The 15826-nt window shown below is 42.3% G+C and overlaps 1 long non-coding RNA gene across 1 annotated transcript; it reads right to left on the minus strand.

Annotated features, from left to right (window-relative positions):
- Positions 1 to 4174: 4174 nt before the first annotated feature.
- Positions 4175 to 5635, minus strand: LOC124701076. Its single transcript, XR_007001911.1, has 4 exons — positions 5591 to 5635; positions 4989 to 5040; positions 4474 to 4548; positions 4175 to 4327 (listed from the first exon to the last, which is right to left on the minus strand). It is a non-coding gene; the product is annotated as an uncharacterized LOC124701076 (long non-coding RNA).
- Positions 5636 to 15826: the final 10191 nt, after the last annotated feature.

Raw genomic sequence — 15826 nt, forward strand, 5'->3', positions numbered from 1 at the left:
AAGATTTAACTGTAACAGATGGCGACGAAATGTGAGTGCACCTCTGCTTAGCACACACATGCACCTCTGCAAGTAACATGGATGGAGTGCACGCAGAGCCGGTTCATAGATTTTAGGGACCCTATGGCGAAACGACACCTCATGCCCCTTGTTCATAGTGGCTAAGTTTTCCTAGGGCAGGGGGCAATGGCCCCCCGCTCTAGAAAATTCTTTAAAGATATTTATTTATGCTAAATTTATATATCTTACTTAAAGTTTAAGCATCATTGGTGTTTTGGGCCCCTTAACAATCTCGATCAAGTTTCACCACTTGGTCACAGACAAAAATAACTAAAAAAATATTATTATTCAGCAAGATAAATATTAGGGTAATGCAATAACAAACTAAATAATATTGATATTTGAAAGATCCATGGTATTCAGAATCTTGGTGAAGACGTTTGATATTTATTTCTACCAATAGCTACTTGTGTACATGTATGTGTACATGTGTATTGATTGTGAGAAATAGAATTAATCAGAGAAATAATTGTGAGGGTCCGCGTTGTTCTGCACATTTGAGGAGTCGGAGTATTGACACGTTAAGCTGCAACTTCAGCCTTCTATATTTTCTAGAATTATTTCAAACTCTTTCATCTAAAGAGTATTAATATAAGTGTACTAAGTGTGCAAACAAATCTTGAACTAGGGCCCTAACTGTTGAGGGCCTGGGACAAGCGCCCTTCTCCCCCACCCTTTGGGCCGGCCCTGAATGCACGTTCAAAGTGAACTGTGTTGCCGTGTTGGCGTGTGCTATACGCTCATGAACCAGGGTGTGTCGTAGCGAGCTCGGGGAGATTGTATACATAAATCATACTAGATTTTGAGGCGCGCCTCGGCGTAGTTCCCCAGGTCACGTATTTCATGAGCATTTGATAGAAAAAATCTTGTTAGTAAAACCATGTATAACAAACAACGAAACTATTGAACCGAGTTCAAAAGACATGATGTGTTTTCTATGTGAAGCAAGCACGTGCAAGCACCTGCCTAAATAATGTTGGCACGAGTATCGACAGGCCCATGAAAATCGAAAACACAGTGCAACAGTCTTTCACATTGGAAAACAGGTAATAAAACACTATGTTAGGTATCCATATAAATCAATAGTATGCACCCTACATTATACAATATATTTCTTGCAATACAGACATGAAAATGGAAGTTTAGTAAACAAAAGAAGTTAGATTGATATGTACTTATCTATGATACAGACAACGTAGCAAAATATATTACACACCCTAGTAATTACTCAGGTCTGCAGAAAACGAAATTACTCCTACGTAATTATCTTTACATACATGAGAACCAATCAATAGCATATACAATATCATAGGACCAAAACATAGGTATCTTCAGAAATGCATTGCGTGGGCTCTTCTTCAACCTGAGATCATGGACTGGAAGTTAGTCCTCTCTAGCATGCATGAAGTCATCATCAGTCCATGTAGTTGACGGGGCAAAAGCAGCTGCCAATCAGGTTGAATATCGCAAAGGCATGTGAGTGCTTGATGGTTCAGGACTACCGAATGTAGGATCAAAAGAATAAACAGAGGCACTGCAAACTTACAAATTTAGGAGATTGCTTAAATGCAAACACAAGAAGGCAATAGGCGTAAGCAGATCGTAAATGAATAGCTCTGCACCCAGTCCTTCTGAGCAACAAAATGGAAATGTAGCATCCAGCACCAGCAAATTAAGATGTGAGCAGACATTGATAGCTAGTACCGGACCTATACAGCTAATTGATTGAATTAGCTGATTGTTTTCGGAAACAAATCCTTGCCATTTGATCTGAAATAGTGGATGCATCGTTGCAAGCAAACTCATCATCGAGACAGAGATCTATGACACAAATAACCAGCACAAACTCGATGGAACTTTTGTAGGAAATGGTAGGCCAATCAGAGATAGTTATATGGCAAAAGATATAGGAACCGGAAGTTTTAGTTTGAGAATAGAAATATCCTCTCAAACCTTAGATGAATCGGAATTCTACATTAGAATTCAAAAACCGAATGCCACCTCCACCGTCACTAAGAAGACAGCATCTCCACTATCTAATTGTATAGTGTAAAGTGGCTTCAATTTTCTGTCAGTTTCTTACTTTCCAGGTGCACCTGGAAACATAAAACACCATCTCAGGTGTGGTTCCTAATGGGTTGTCTGACAGAGAATAGATCAATGCCTCACAATTTGGCTATAGTTAAGACAAATTAGCAAAAAAATACATAGCCACATAAATAAATAAAAATCGAGGCTAGCAGAAAACAAAGGATATCAGACAAAAATCTAACCGAATAATTTTTTGGTTACCACCTTATCCCATAGGAGACCAAAAAATGGCTTGAACACACTCCCCACAATAAAAAAATTACTTCCTGGCTGCTAGATACTGGTTTGTATAGTCCAAGAATCTTTATTATCAGCTGCAAGAAGGGATGATCATCAACGGTAATAAGCTAGATGAAATAATAACCTGATGAAAAGGAATCTAAAAAGAATTTACACGGAAGGGGTGAAAATTATACGCAGGACACTGCAATATTGCAGATTAGTGAAACATCAAGAAAGTATAAGTAACCGATCTACAATCCAGACAAATGCATGGGTAAACATCAAGAAAGGATAAGTAACCGCTCTACGATCCAGTTAGGAATGCATGGGTTATTTACAAACATAGAAATAAGGAACCAAGACAGATCTATAATCAAGTGACCATTTCTTGCAAAATTAGATAAGACGAAATAGACAGTGCCGGTGGTACAACAATTCTTTTTTTTATGTAATAGAAATATGCACATTCATGTTAAAGGACATATACATATGAATGCTATCATAGAAAACTAACTCAATATCTTAACTCCACATGCCATGAAATTTACCTAATATAAGCTTCATTTAGATGAAAAGAGATTCAATAGAAAAATTGCTTCTTCATAGCTTATCTCCATGGTGACTCGAAAATACTCGACATGGTTGTGTTAGTGTCTCTCTGGAAACAATACAGAGAAAACATTATATGTCAGTATGTGCCGCCCTCTAGCAACTCCATGCTTATGTGCTGCAACCTGTAGGTTGCACATGCCCTCCAGCATCCGTGCCATGAATCACAAACGTTACTCACTGGTTCAAAAATCATCGATGCTAAATATAACACAGGCCTAGGAAGTAAACCACACATCATTTTCCTCGAAAACATACACAGTGTACATGTACAAAGCAATGACTTCTTTGGTTGGTGCACATCGGCTGCCCTGTGGATGGCACGCCGCCAGACTGAGCTCCTTCATTTGTTGTATCATCAGGTTGACTGCATCAAACAGCCAAAGGAGAACTTAATAGAAAATGTCTGAACAGCAAATACTAAACCGGTTATCAATTCTGAACCTTAACTTACTAATTTCTCAAGTGCCACTAAAACTAAACAATGCATCTATTTTTTCATATATAAAGAGAAGAAAAAGTATCCCACAATGGCTCCCTTGCTCAGATAATGCACCAACTGTAATGGCATGCATAAGAGTGGATTGCAAGACTTGAAATGATTAATAATTTTCAGCAAGTAGTTTTAATGATTAACCACATACCATCAAAAGCATTTATGTCTTCAGAAGGTAGGCATAAATGATATGTATCAAAGTGTACTAATCTAGAATGCTGAGTATCGTTTAAATGCAGTAGCTCACTCTAATAATAAATAAAAGGTAAGTATAAAGGGGGCAGGGGGTCTATAGTCTGAGGCACCAAACAGAGTAAGTCCAAATATAAATTGTTGTGGCACCGCAGTTACTACAAATAAAGCTGAGTAGTAGCAGCCAAATTATCTTCATAAAAAGTAAGATGATATTTGTCTTTCTATTGTCATCTCCGTCGGAAAAATGAACAGCGGTGTTACTTTTAAAATTCACGCAAATCATTGGCTGAAAAAAATCAATGGGCCAAAGGTGCTAGGTCCCATCAAGTACCTTGGGAGTCTTTCTAAGCCTCAATCATTCAACCTCGACCTCATACCTCAGGATATAGGATTTGACATTAACTGGCTTGCCGCATGTCATATGTTTATTTGTGTGATGGTGTGGGAGACAGAAATTCTTGATAACGGTCCTTCTACAGCAGGTACTCTAATTAGTGAATAAAGCAGGAAGGCACATCAGGTTAGGAGTACCTGTGAAAGTTTAGGAAGGTCAGAAGGCCCTGGCAGATCATCAACTGGAGTTAGAGCATACATTCAGAAGGGTAGTCCACGAGGCCACCATTTATCTCTTGTACATATGTGTATCCACCAAATCTAGCACAGAACATATTAGATGGTGAACAACTTTAAATTATATTAGAGGTGAATTATCACTTTGGAAGGCAGATTTCTGGGAAAAACGTTCAGATTAATAAATAAACATTTAGCTTGTTTCAAATTATTTAGAATAGGTCACAAACCAAGATTTTGCAGAGAAGCAGAGAAAACCTATAGAATTGCTAGATTGGGCCTGCATCTTTTATTGGTGCATCAACCTGTCAACAGATCTTGTCAACTACTGCTAAACCAAATTGGCAAGAATCAATTCACTTGAACCACAAATTACCAGCAAATTAATAAATAAGTCTTTATAAGATTCAACAATTTTTTCCACTCACAAATCCACCGAAGAAAACATATAACTTTCTGCCACAATAAGTGACATGAAAAGAAAGAATTTTGGAGACATGAAGCAAAGAGACCACTCAGTTATGCATGAGCAGAACAACTTCGTAAACTGTTATAATTTATAGGCTCTGAAATATTACTTTTCAATGGCATATCACACAGACAACTCGCTAAAATAATAAGAGTAACTAACAGTAGCCTACAATACACATCCTGTGGCTATTCAAGCTCATTGTTGCCATATCACGATTGTGTAGTTCTAGATGCAAGTACAACAAGAATATCAGTGTAATAGGTCAGTCCTTACCGGAAAAAGGCAATGCTGACCAAAATAAACAATACCACATCCTGATGCTCGACTGTAGGATAAAAAGGAATATGAATAAAATTATATAGCAAGTAGAAACAAAATATTTAAGAGAATATCCTGAAATTGTTATACAGTTCGCGATCTATTTATTTGTTCGCAATAAAATGAAGTAATAATACACATGACATCTTTCTTCCTATATATGTATATTTATTTTAGATCAACATGCCTCAGCCCCATCCCATTTTCATTTAGAAAATGCGAGAGTGGATTTTGTACTTACACGCATGGGTGTGGATGTTTTCGTCACCATCCGTTGTGCTTTGAGATTCAGATAAAAAGAGGATAGATAAAGGAATCTTTCTCTCAACCATGGCGAGCACGAATCTCGAGAAATAAATGAACGGTGACGGAAACACCCACACTCATGCGTGCAAGTACAAAAGTATTTCCCATGACAGGCAGAATGTTTCCCTACAGAAGTAATAATACACATGCCATCTTTATTTCTATGTTATACATTCAACTCTGAATAGCCTACCATTCATCATTAAACAGATAAAAAGAATAGAGATCATGGGGTGTACAAATACAAATACCTGGAGGAGAGTTAAACGCGGCATCTACAGAAGCAACACCCTGAAACAAAATGAAGCCAGAGATGACTTTAAACCCGAATATGTATATATGGTGATCACAAAACAATCACCACTTAAATGAGAGAACATAAGATGACAACGGGAACTAAATGAACATTTCCAGCTGTATGACCCAAAAAAATATCAGCTAGCTGGCCAAATTTAAATAAATGAAAGGCGGCAAATAAGGATTATTTTTTGAAAAGGAACATAGCAGCAGAATTCTGAGTGTTTAGCTACACCCAATCCAGCCAAAAGTTCTAGTCCATAATATATCTAAATGCACCAAAAGTATCATGCGAATATACAACAAAGAATCTGTAAAATTGGAGTGCCCAAAATAGCAGATATATAAATAATAGAACCCCTTTAAATCCTCACAAAGTCAAAAGGAATGTGTGTACCTGAAGTGATACCATAGCATTCATTTTTAATTATAGATGACGAACTACATCCCTTGATGGAACACCAATCTTGTATAATTCTTCACTCTACTATTCATGTCTTGTTTCCAATAATAGTCCTGCTCACACCATCAGGAAACCATTCAATATATCTTTGTGAAGAATCTTGTATAAAATGGACAACATCTACTACTCATTAAACAATCTCTAGAGCTGCCACGGCGGCGTCCAACAGCTGCTCCTCTTTGAGATCCATGCATCCGCACAACCTAGGATTGGGCGGGATGTTCTCCATCCAATTCTAAAAATGAAGCAATCATCTATTAGCGACAGTAATTAGTGTTCATGGTTTAAGAAACCATCAAAAGTCAACTATGTAGTTGACAAAACCCAAATCAGTAAGATGAACAAAACAGATAGCAACATTGAAGAAATCCAGATGTGAGCAAAGGCTATATTCATTTGGTTTCAAATGGAACGAGAAGCAGCAAAGAAGGTTGATGATTGCTGCAGGTGGAGTAGGGCGTAGTTGCTGGGAGCAAAGATTCAATTGCAACTGCTTGGAGCGGAGATTCGGTTATCAATGATTCCTGGCTTGCATATATGAGGTTTCAAGAATAAATTAGGGAACAAATTCCCATAATATGTCAAAACAAATCTCATTAACTGCGAATCAGGAAATTCAATTGGCAGGAAATAGTACATAACTGACTGACCAGATCCGAATTCAGCTTACACTGTGGCAGTCAGACAAAAAAAAATCATTTCAGCAGCATGCATCAGGTCGTCGTAAGATATAATCTCACATCGATCAAGATGAGATGTGGGATGTCAGAGGGAGGGTAGTGCAGAACCAATCACATCACATGATGTAATTAAATATTGCTTCTTCTTCCCTTGTGAGAGCCACCTATCTTCTGCAAAGAAAGCTAGCAACAATCGCTTCCTACTCATTCACGTCTCTGCCTACTCCACTCTCTTCCCCTTAAATAGTACATCTAGTAATCTCAGGACAGATCTCAAGAAAAAATCTGTCAGGGTCCCGATGGATCGCTGACGATAAATCGATGGAAAAGAGGGAAATTGGAGCACTCGGGGCTCAGATCAATAAACTGCAGGAAATAAAATTAGGGTTTATAATCTTGGTTGATTGCAACAAGATACAAGGGGTAGGTTATATAGACCTAACCAACTACAACATGACAACCACAGGTGAAATACCGATACTACTCTTACAGCTATTAACACACTATTCCATACTACTAATCTTACTATTACACACCACTACTAGTGCCTGACATTAACCCCTCCTCAAGACCATTGCTCAACAATTGTCGTCGTGGGGAACAGACAGATGCTATAGGATGTCTTGAGTTGGGGCCGAATGGACGCTAGAGGATTCGGGGGAGGGTTTGCGATTAGATGGGATGAACTTCCGGATGCTTTCCTCAAGAACTTAGCCAAGGCTAGAGGTAGAAGAAGAAAGACATAAGGAAGAACTCGCTCTAGATCATCTTCTTTATTGATCTCGCCAAGTTACAGGTTTCTGAATACAAGGGCTCACTTATGCGTACGTGTACTAGCATGCCCGTGAAGAGGGCTACCCCCTCTCCTTATATAGAGGAGAGGGTGGCTTACAGGGAGAAACCCAGAAACCCTAATGGCATCTTTGACTAGACAAACTACTTTACAAAGTTACTTTAATCATAGATGACACCGGGGTCTTCTTAATCAGGGAGGCCGACGTCCTCCGGCTTCTTTCATCGTCATCCTCTTCTTTATCGTCGTGACATTCGTTTAAAGCTACTTTGCTTAGCTCATCTTTGTCCTCTAGCTCTGGAGAGAATCTTTGACCAGTCCTGCCGACGTGCTACAGTGCACTTCTTACCGGTAGCCCGGTGTCTTTTCTATCCGGTTCCGGTATACCCCTTCTGGGGATACCGGCTTAGCTTTACTTAGCCAAATCCTTAACTTCGTGCTCCGGTATAAACATTAAACCGGTATCTTGATGGTCTAAACCATCCGGTTTTGGCATGCCTTTGGCATACCGGGGGTCATCCCCCCGACATTAGTCCCCGAAGCTGGTATAGTCCGGTGGATCCTATCCGACGGACCATGCCAGGTTCTTAAGGTACCGGTTTAATCTTTCCGGCGTTGAACTTAGATCTCCGGCATCTTTGCTGGTCTTACTTCTTTCCCTCTTTTCAAAGTGCCTCCGGTATCTCATTCCCCGGAATCTTAGACATTAACTCTCTCCTCGGCGAAGTCGAGAATTTCTCGGGTACAATGCCTGTCAGTGACATGCGCACTGTGTACCGACGCGCCGGTGTCGGAGGTCACTTCCCTTCGGCCCGCGCCAGCATTTATGGCGCCACACCGGATCCTCGCGGCCGTTTTGGATCTGTGTGGCCTCCCTGTGGCATGTTATTTTTCGCACGTGTATCTGCGTGCCACGTGGCGGCCCACGAGGCGAACCGCCGCGGCCCGACGGTTTTCGGCCCACTTCGTCTTCTCTCTATATAAGGGCGGAGCGGTTCCACTTTATCTTCTTCTTCGCATTTGCCCCCATTTCTAGAGCACTTCGAGCCCTTCGCACCTTGCTTCCTCGCCGCCGCCGGTCGCCGCGAGAGCGCTGCTCCTGTCGACGTTGCGACGCTGCTCTCGCTGCGCCGGAGCTCTTCACCGCGCGGAGTTCCTGCAGCGTTCCTTCCTCGCTACTGATTCGAGCTTCCTCCGGCGGACCTCGCCCTTCTCCGTCGCCAGCCTTCGTCGACGGCCAGGGGCTCACCATTTCTTCGGCGAACCTCTTCCTAAGCGCCTCCGCTGCCCCAGGTTAGGCCCAACACGCATTTACCTCTTTTCTCTTAGCTTTCCAGATCTTGGGCCGGTAGAGTATTTATTCCCTTTTTATTTTTCTTTTTCTCTTACTCGTAGATCTTCGCGCGAGGGTCTTTTTTGGGAAAATTGTTTTACGGTAGATACCGGCGTCCTCCAGATCCACATGTCTAGCGAAGAATCTCTTCTCGCCTCCTCTTCTAGTAGTCAAGGAAGTAGGACTTCCGACGGGCTAACCGAAGATCTCGCCCGGATGGAAGTTGAATCCGGCAAAGACCAAGAGGTCGGCACCTCCAGCCGGGCCCCCGGAAAGGATCTTTCCGGTATCACACGCGGAGCCTGGAGAGGTTCCGACGTGACACAACACGAGATCGACTGGCTCTACCGGTCTAGGAGGATACCGGAGACGGTTTCCTGCCGGCTTCCTGGCGACGAGATCGAACCGGTGCTCGAACCCGGTGAGGTCGTTGTCTTTCTTGCTCACTTTGAGCGTGGCTTCGGCCTTCCTGCCTCTGACTTCTTCCGCCAGTTTCTTGACTTCTATCGACTCCAGCCTCACCACCTTCCCGGCAACGCAGTTTTTTATCTTTCTTGTTTTGTCGCCTTCATGGAAGGCTACATTGGCATCCGTCCCGCTCGCGAGACCTTTGCCCGCTTCTTCTCTCTCCGGATCAATTCGGTCCTGGGCAAGGATATTCCGAAGCCCAAACCCTCCGTACAATGCGGGTCTTGTATCATCGGCTCCCGCCAAGGGAGCCCCTTTTTCAAGTTCAACGGCCTCGAGTCTTGCCGGTTGTGGCAGACGACGTTCTTCTACGTGAAGAACGAGGGCGCCACTGACCTCATTAATCTGTCGCCCTTCAATCCGGCGCCGCCCACCAAGGTCAACTGGAACTACAACCCCGGTACGGATCACATAGAGACGAACCGGGTGGTACGCTTCATGTTGAAGCTGATGAAGGAGACCAACATCTGCTCCGATGATATCATCCGCACCTTCATCTGCCGCCGGGTGCTTCCCCTTAAGCGCCGCGCTCACAAGATAAGCGAGATGTACGGCCCTGGCGATCCCACCAAGATCACCGGCCTTCCCTTGACCAAAGCGGATGTGGTCCTCAAGGCTAATCAAATATGCCAAACGGACATGTCGGATGACTGGGAGTGGGGCTTTCTTCCTCTCAGCTCCCTCAACCCTCCAACCAAGGAAGTAAGAGAGTACGCCACCCGGGTTGTTCTACCGGTAACTTTTATGCTGTGGCTAACTATTTTTCTTTTTGTTTTTAGGCCAAAGACCGCTTCCCTCGCATCGAGTCAGATCGGCGAGGCCCTTGCCGGAAGCGCCCTTTGGACAAGGTTGATCCAGCTCCCTTCGTCCCTTGGTACGATCTCAAGATGGGCCGCATCCCCACTCAGCGCCCTGGTAACTTTTCTCTCGCGGCTTCCGGTTCCGACGATGAGCTCACCATGCTTGAGGTAGTTTCCTCTTCCGGTCTCTCATATTTTGTTGCCTATTTCCTTCTGCAGACGCTCCCTCGACTGGCTCCGAACCACAGGTCCACGAGCACGTGCCTCCCCTGCAGGCCGAGGTCGGCCATGAGTTCCTGGATAAGCTCATGCCCCAGAGCAAAAAGAACAAGGCGCCTGCTCCTGACGCCGGCTCCAGCCAAGCTCCTCCCGCCAAACGCTTCCGGACGGAAGTCCTTGGGGGGAAAGAGACTGGCAGGAGGCGTGTAACATCCCAAATTTCAAAACAAAGAGAAAATAAATTTCCTTTTTCCAAAAATGAGAACCAACAAAAACTTTTCTTATATAGGGTGCTATGCTTAGTGCTCCTACCTATTACATGTGTTTTTGCCATGATGAGTGTTATTATGCTTATGTGATAAACCCTAAAACCCTAAAGTGATCAAGTGAAGATCACAAACCAAATGAAATTAAAAGAGAAAGAAATCAAATAAGAAAAACCCTAAAACCTAACCTTCTCAAAAATCATATGGATCTATTTTGAAAAACCAAGATAAAAGAAAAAGACATATGTGGGCCTATAGCTCTAATATATAAGTTTTGAACTCTACCATTATTTCTTCTCTAAATAGTGATGAACCATGGAAAACCCCACCAAGACCTAAACCTCATCTTCATTATCACCATCTATTTAAAACAAAATAAAAAGAAATGATATTAAATAATAAAGGCATATGCAAGCCTATGGCTACTTTTTGCAAATGCTCCAACTTTGAGTGTTGACCTTGGTATACGATTTGAAATACATCAACACACCAAACTAAGTAATTATCAACCAATTCAAGTGAGAAAGAAAATAAAATCAAACATATACATAGAGGTATATGTGCCTATGGCTATTTTTGTAAAACTTTACCCTAGGCCTTTCTACTTTATTTAGAGGATTGGAAAACCTTCACAAACCTTATCTAGTACTTCTCAAACACAATCCAAAGTGAAACAAAAGATTTTTTAAAAGAAAGTAATAATGTCATAGAGGCATATGAGAGCAAAATATCAAATTTGTGAAATTGAGGATCTTGACCCTAAGACTTCTAGTGAATGATTGGATCACTCCTATATACCATTTCAACTCTCAACAACATCAATTGGGTCAAGCCTAGTCAAACTAAAAATCAAATGCAACATATGCATAGAGGCATATGTGGCACATAGCCATAATACTCAATTCTTGCCCTATGACTTTAAACCTTACCCAAATGATGTGAAACCATCTCTCAACCCAATATAACACTAAATTGACCCTAACCCATGCTCAAGTAAAGCAATGGGAACAATTTACAAGTTAATGAAATTTGACACATCACCCCTTATGTGTTATGGCCACTTTTGCAAATCTTTGAACAAGACCTTTTGAAATAGTTTCAATAGTTTGAAAATGTTTCTAAACTAATAAGAATCACTTTAGAATCAAGAAAAGTCAAATGGAGAGAAATCCAATAGTGGGATAATTCCATTTTTCCCTCACATACACATAGTACCAATTTATCAAACCTTGCCCTAGGCCCCAACTTGGTCTCAAAATGGTTGGAACCTTTCATCTAACTCAATCTAATACCAAATAAACCTCACCCTTGTCAAAGTGAGGCCAAGAGAAATAAAATAATAAATAGTTAGAAATTCACCAAAACCCTCACATATGGTCTATGCCATTTTTATAAATTTTGACCCTAGACCATTTTGATCTTCACCATTAGTTGAATAATGTTACTACACACTTATTACAACTTTTGGAATCAAAGAAACACAATTCAAATCAAATTCAAACTCAAAAACTTGCTCACATAGAATAATGGTCAAATCTGCCCATTATAATCTGGTCACCACTTTGAGCCCTCATATCTCAATAGTTTCAAACTAAACCCTTTCAACTCTTTGCATGTCATCCAAGAGGACATCAAGGTGAACAACTTCTGTAAAGATACCCATGCCAAGATCATTCTTGATCATGAGCTATGCTCATCCAAAGTTTCAACTTTTTAACTTATTCAACAATCTCCCACTTAACCATTTTTGCCAATTATTGAATTCTACATTTTCACCACCACCTCTATTCAACTCTGGTCAAATACAACTTATCTAAGTACACACATTTCAAATTGTTCAACCATGGGAATTAAATCAAATTTGGAGAATATTTGCAAAATCCAAATATGGCACTATTACACACTATTTGGAATAGTGATTCTACCATCCCTAATCTACCCCAACCTACACCATTCTGGTCCCCTTGTCCCCTCTCTGCCTCACACCACCACAGCAACCCTAGGAGAAACCCTAAGGAGGCCATGGACATGACCATGCCCACCCATGCCGGCCATGTCCCTCTCCTTCTCCTTCCCTTCACTCCAGCCCCTGGCCACCATGTCCACGAGTGCCACCTCGACTCCCTACTGCATCCTAGACCAACCCCTGCCGGAGATCGACACGCCCCCGCCGGAAACGCGTCGCGCCCAGGGTGACAGGTGCATGCCGTGGGCGTCGCACCAGCGCGCACCACGGGCAGCACAGGGCACGCGCCGCCCCATCACTCTGCGCAGCCCCTGGCCCCCCTCTCGCACGTTGAGCATCACCGCCGCCGCGCCAACCCACCGGACACGCGTCCGTGCCTCGCGCAAGCACCGCCGCCGTCGACATCGTCGCCGGAATCCCGCGCCCGTGCCGCCAGCGCTCGACGTCGCGCGCGCCAACCAGACCGTCCCCCACCTCGTACCCTAGCTCCCTAGCACCGCCTCGGACGCCACCTACCTCGCTCCGCTCCCTCCTACCCCTCTCCATCGTCGGCAACGCCGCGCGCATGTCGCCACCACCACCGCCCCGCAGCACACCCCAGCAACTATAAATAGAGCCGTCCCCGCGCTATCTCTTCCACAGCAAAGTTCCTCCCCTCCTCATCCTTGATCTCCTCGACCACCTCCCCTTCCCAATTCCGCCGGAGTAGCCCCAATTTCACCGCCGACCGCCGCCGCGAGAGGCTCGACGGAGGAGAAGCTCCGAGGCCACCATTCGAGCCGCCGTCCGCGCCATCTGCTTCCTCGTCCTCGACAACGTCATTCGCCCGCATCGCCAACCCTCGCCGAGCCTCCGACCAGCTCGCCGTCGACCCCCTCGCCGCGCCGCGGGTTTTCTCACCGTCGCGGAAGGTGACGATCCACCGCCGCCCGATCCTCTTTTAATCCTACGGCTCATATCGCTCGCGTACCGGTTCGGGTTTTAAAACCCACCGACGCGTGGGGTCCGCTGTCGGGCGGCCCGCTGCGCACCGGAGCACAGCTGGGCCGGCCCAACTCCTCCGTGCCGCGTTTCAAACTAAATCAGCCCACTTCGTTTCCCGCCCCGTTTAAATTCGAAATTAGTTTAATTCTTTTTAGACAAATTGCAATACTGATGCAGTGTTTAAAATTGAATAACTCCAAATCTACTCGAACCAAAATTTATGAATTTTATACCTTTGGAAAGCTAGTGAAATTATCTATCAAATGCCACTGGTCCCATCTCAAGATTTGGTGTAGAATTAATGTGACATAAATAACAAGACAGGGACTTTTCTGCCTTAGAATAATTCTTAAAAATCAACCAAAATAGATATTAAGTAAATTCCAACTCTAATAGCTCACAATTGACTTACACTAATTGTTTATGCAATAAAATGGTGTGGTCACTTTGCATGATCATGCCCTAGTTTAAGTAGTGGATAATATGGCTAGTTTAACTAGTGGATATTGTCCAAAGCTATTAAGTAAATTTTATGAAGTCTTATACTTCATTTAAATCTTGTCTCAAATGAATTCATGTGATGTTTGGACCCCTGGTCCCAAACTCTCTTATATGGATTATTTGAGATTTAAATCATATGTAGTAATACTAAATAATATGAGATGATCTACCACATTTAAATCAATTTCTCAAATGATGATGATGAATGGTTGACTTGGGTCAACATGATTTCATGTAGGATTGTTTGAAATATTAAATCTTAAGAAATTTCAATGAGAGAAAAGTATCTCTCAAACACTAGATGGAAACTATCGTTTACATATGTAAGGAGAGGAAATTATCTTCCTCAAGCAACACAACCAATGCACCCTAATTGTAATATTAGTGTGAAAAGAATACTTGGTGTGAGTACAAGTAATGTTAGAATAGCCAATGAATTGTTGATAATGTTAAATCACCTCAATGGTAGTTGTTAACCTAGTTACAACTATGTGCTAAAGCATATGAGAGGTTCTCCTCTCATTTAAATCTTGGTCTCAAGTATTTCAACATGAGTTATGGACCATGGTCTATATAACCTCATATTGAGTATTTGGTGACATTAAATCACTACCATGTTAGGATTAAATTGTATGAGGTATGGAACCTCATTTAAATCATTTTCTCACAATGATGAGTATGAAGAGGTTGACTTTGGTCAACCTAGGTCATATATTACTCATAAGAGAAATTAAATCTTAATAAGATAATGAGAGGAAATTATTTCTCTAAGTAATTGAAAGTAACACCTAAGTTAGTATGAGAGGAAATTATTTTTCTTAAATAAGAGGAACACATCCACCCACTTAATAGTAGTGTGTGATGCTAGTTTAAGTTGTGTAAAGCTTGTGTGTGCTTAGTTGAGTATGTAAATTTGGTATGATGATTGTATACCCCGTATTCGTATTTTAGACGCTAGTACCAAGGAGTATCCGGAAGAGGAGGACTTCTACAAAGAGAAAGGAGAAGAGAACTTGGACCCTCACTTCAACCAAGGCAAGCCAATACTAATGCAAGCTAGATTGATGCAAACCATTTTGGTTGCAAGATAATACTCTTGCAAAGTGCAAAGCTCTCTATGAGCAAGGCATTCCCCTATTTACTTTATGCTTATGATCCTATTTCCCAGTTTTACTTTACAAGCTTTATTTACTTTTATTTTATCAAAGTACTTTTCGGTTCATGATTCACTTGGTTAGTACTCGGATTAGTACAAGAGTATCAAAGTTAGCCTAGAAGCAAAGCAAAATACTTAGCACCCCTCATACATAGATGCTAGTGCTAAATTTGGAAGTGACTACTACACTTGGGAACTGGGGAATTGAAATGACTTTGAAAACCTTGGAATGATGAGTCATTCTATTGAAAGATTTTGAAGGTGGATATGACTGGTGAATGACTTGGTGAATTTTACAAAAACACTGATGGTTGGGTTCGGATGCGATACCATTCCAATTTTACATGTACCCCCACAATACCTGAATCTGGGTAGGGCTTAACTGGAAGTTTGTGTGTCTTAGTATGGGTTCCCTCTAAACAAGCGTCATCGGGGTTATGCCGAAAGCTGCCTCTACCACAACAGAAACGATATGATATGATATGATGCGAAATGAGGTGAATGTCCGGCCCAAGCCCTGTGCAGTTCCCAGGCTGACTGTCTGTCTTCACTGGGAGGCCA

This window comes from Lolium rigidum, chromosome 3 (genome assembly GCF_022539505.1).
Source record: "Lolium rigidum isolate FL_2022 chromosome 3, APGP_CSIRO_Lrig_0.1, whole genome shotgun sequence".
NCBI classification, from domain to species: domain Eukaryota; kingdom Viridiplantae; phylum Streptophyta; class Magnoliopsida; order Poales; family Poaceae; genus Lolium; species Lolium rigidum.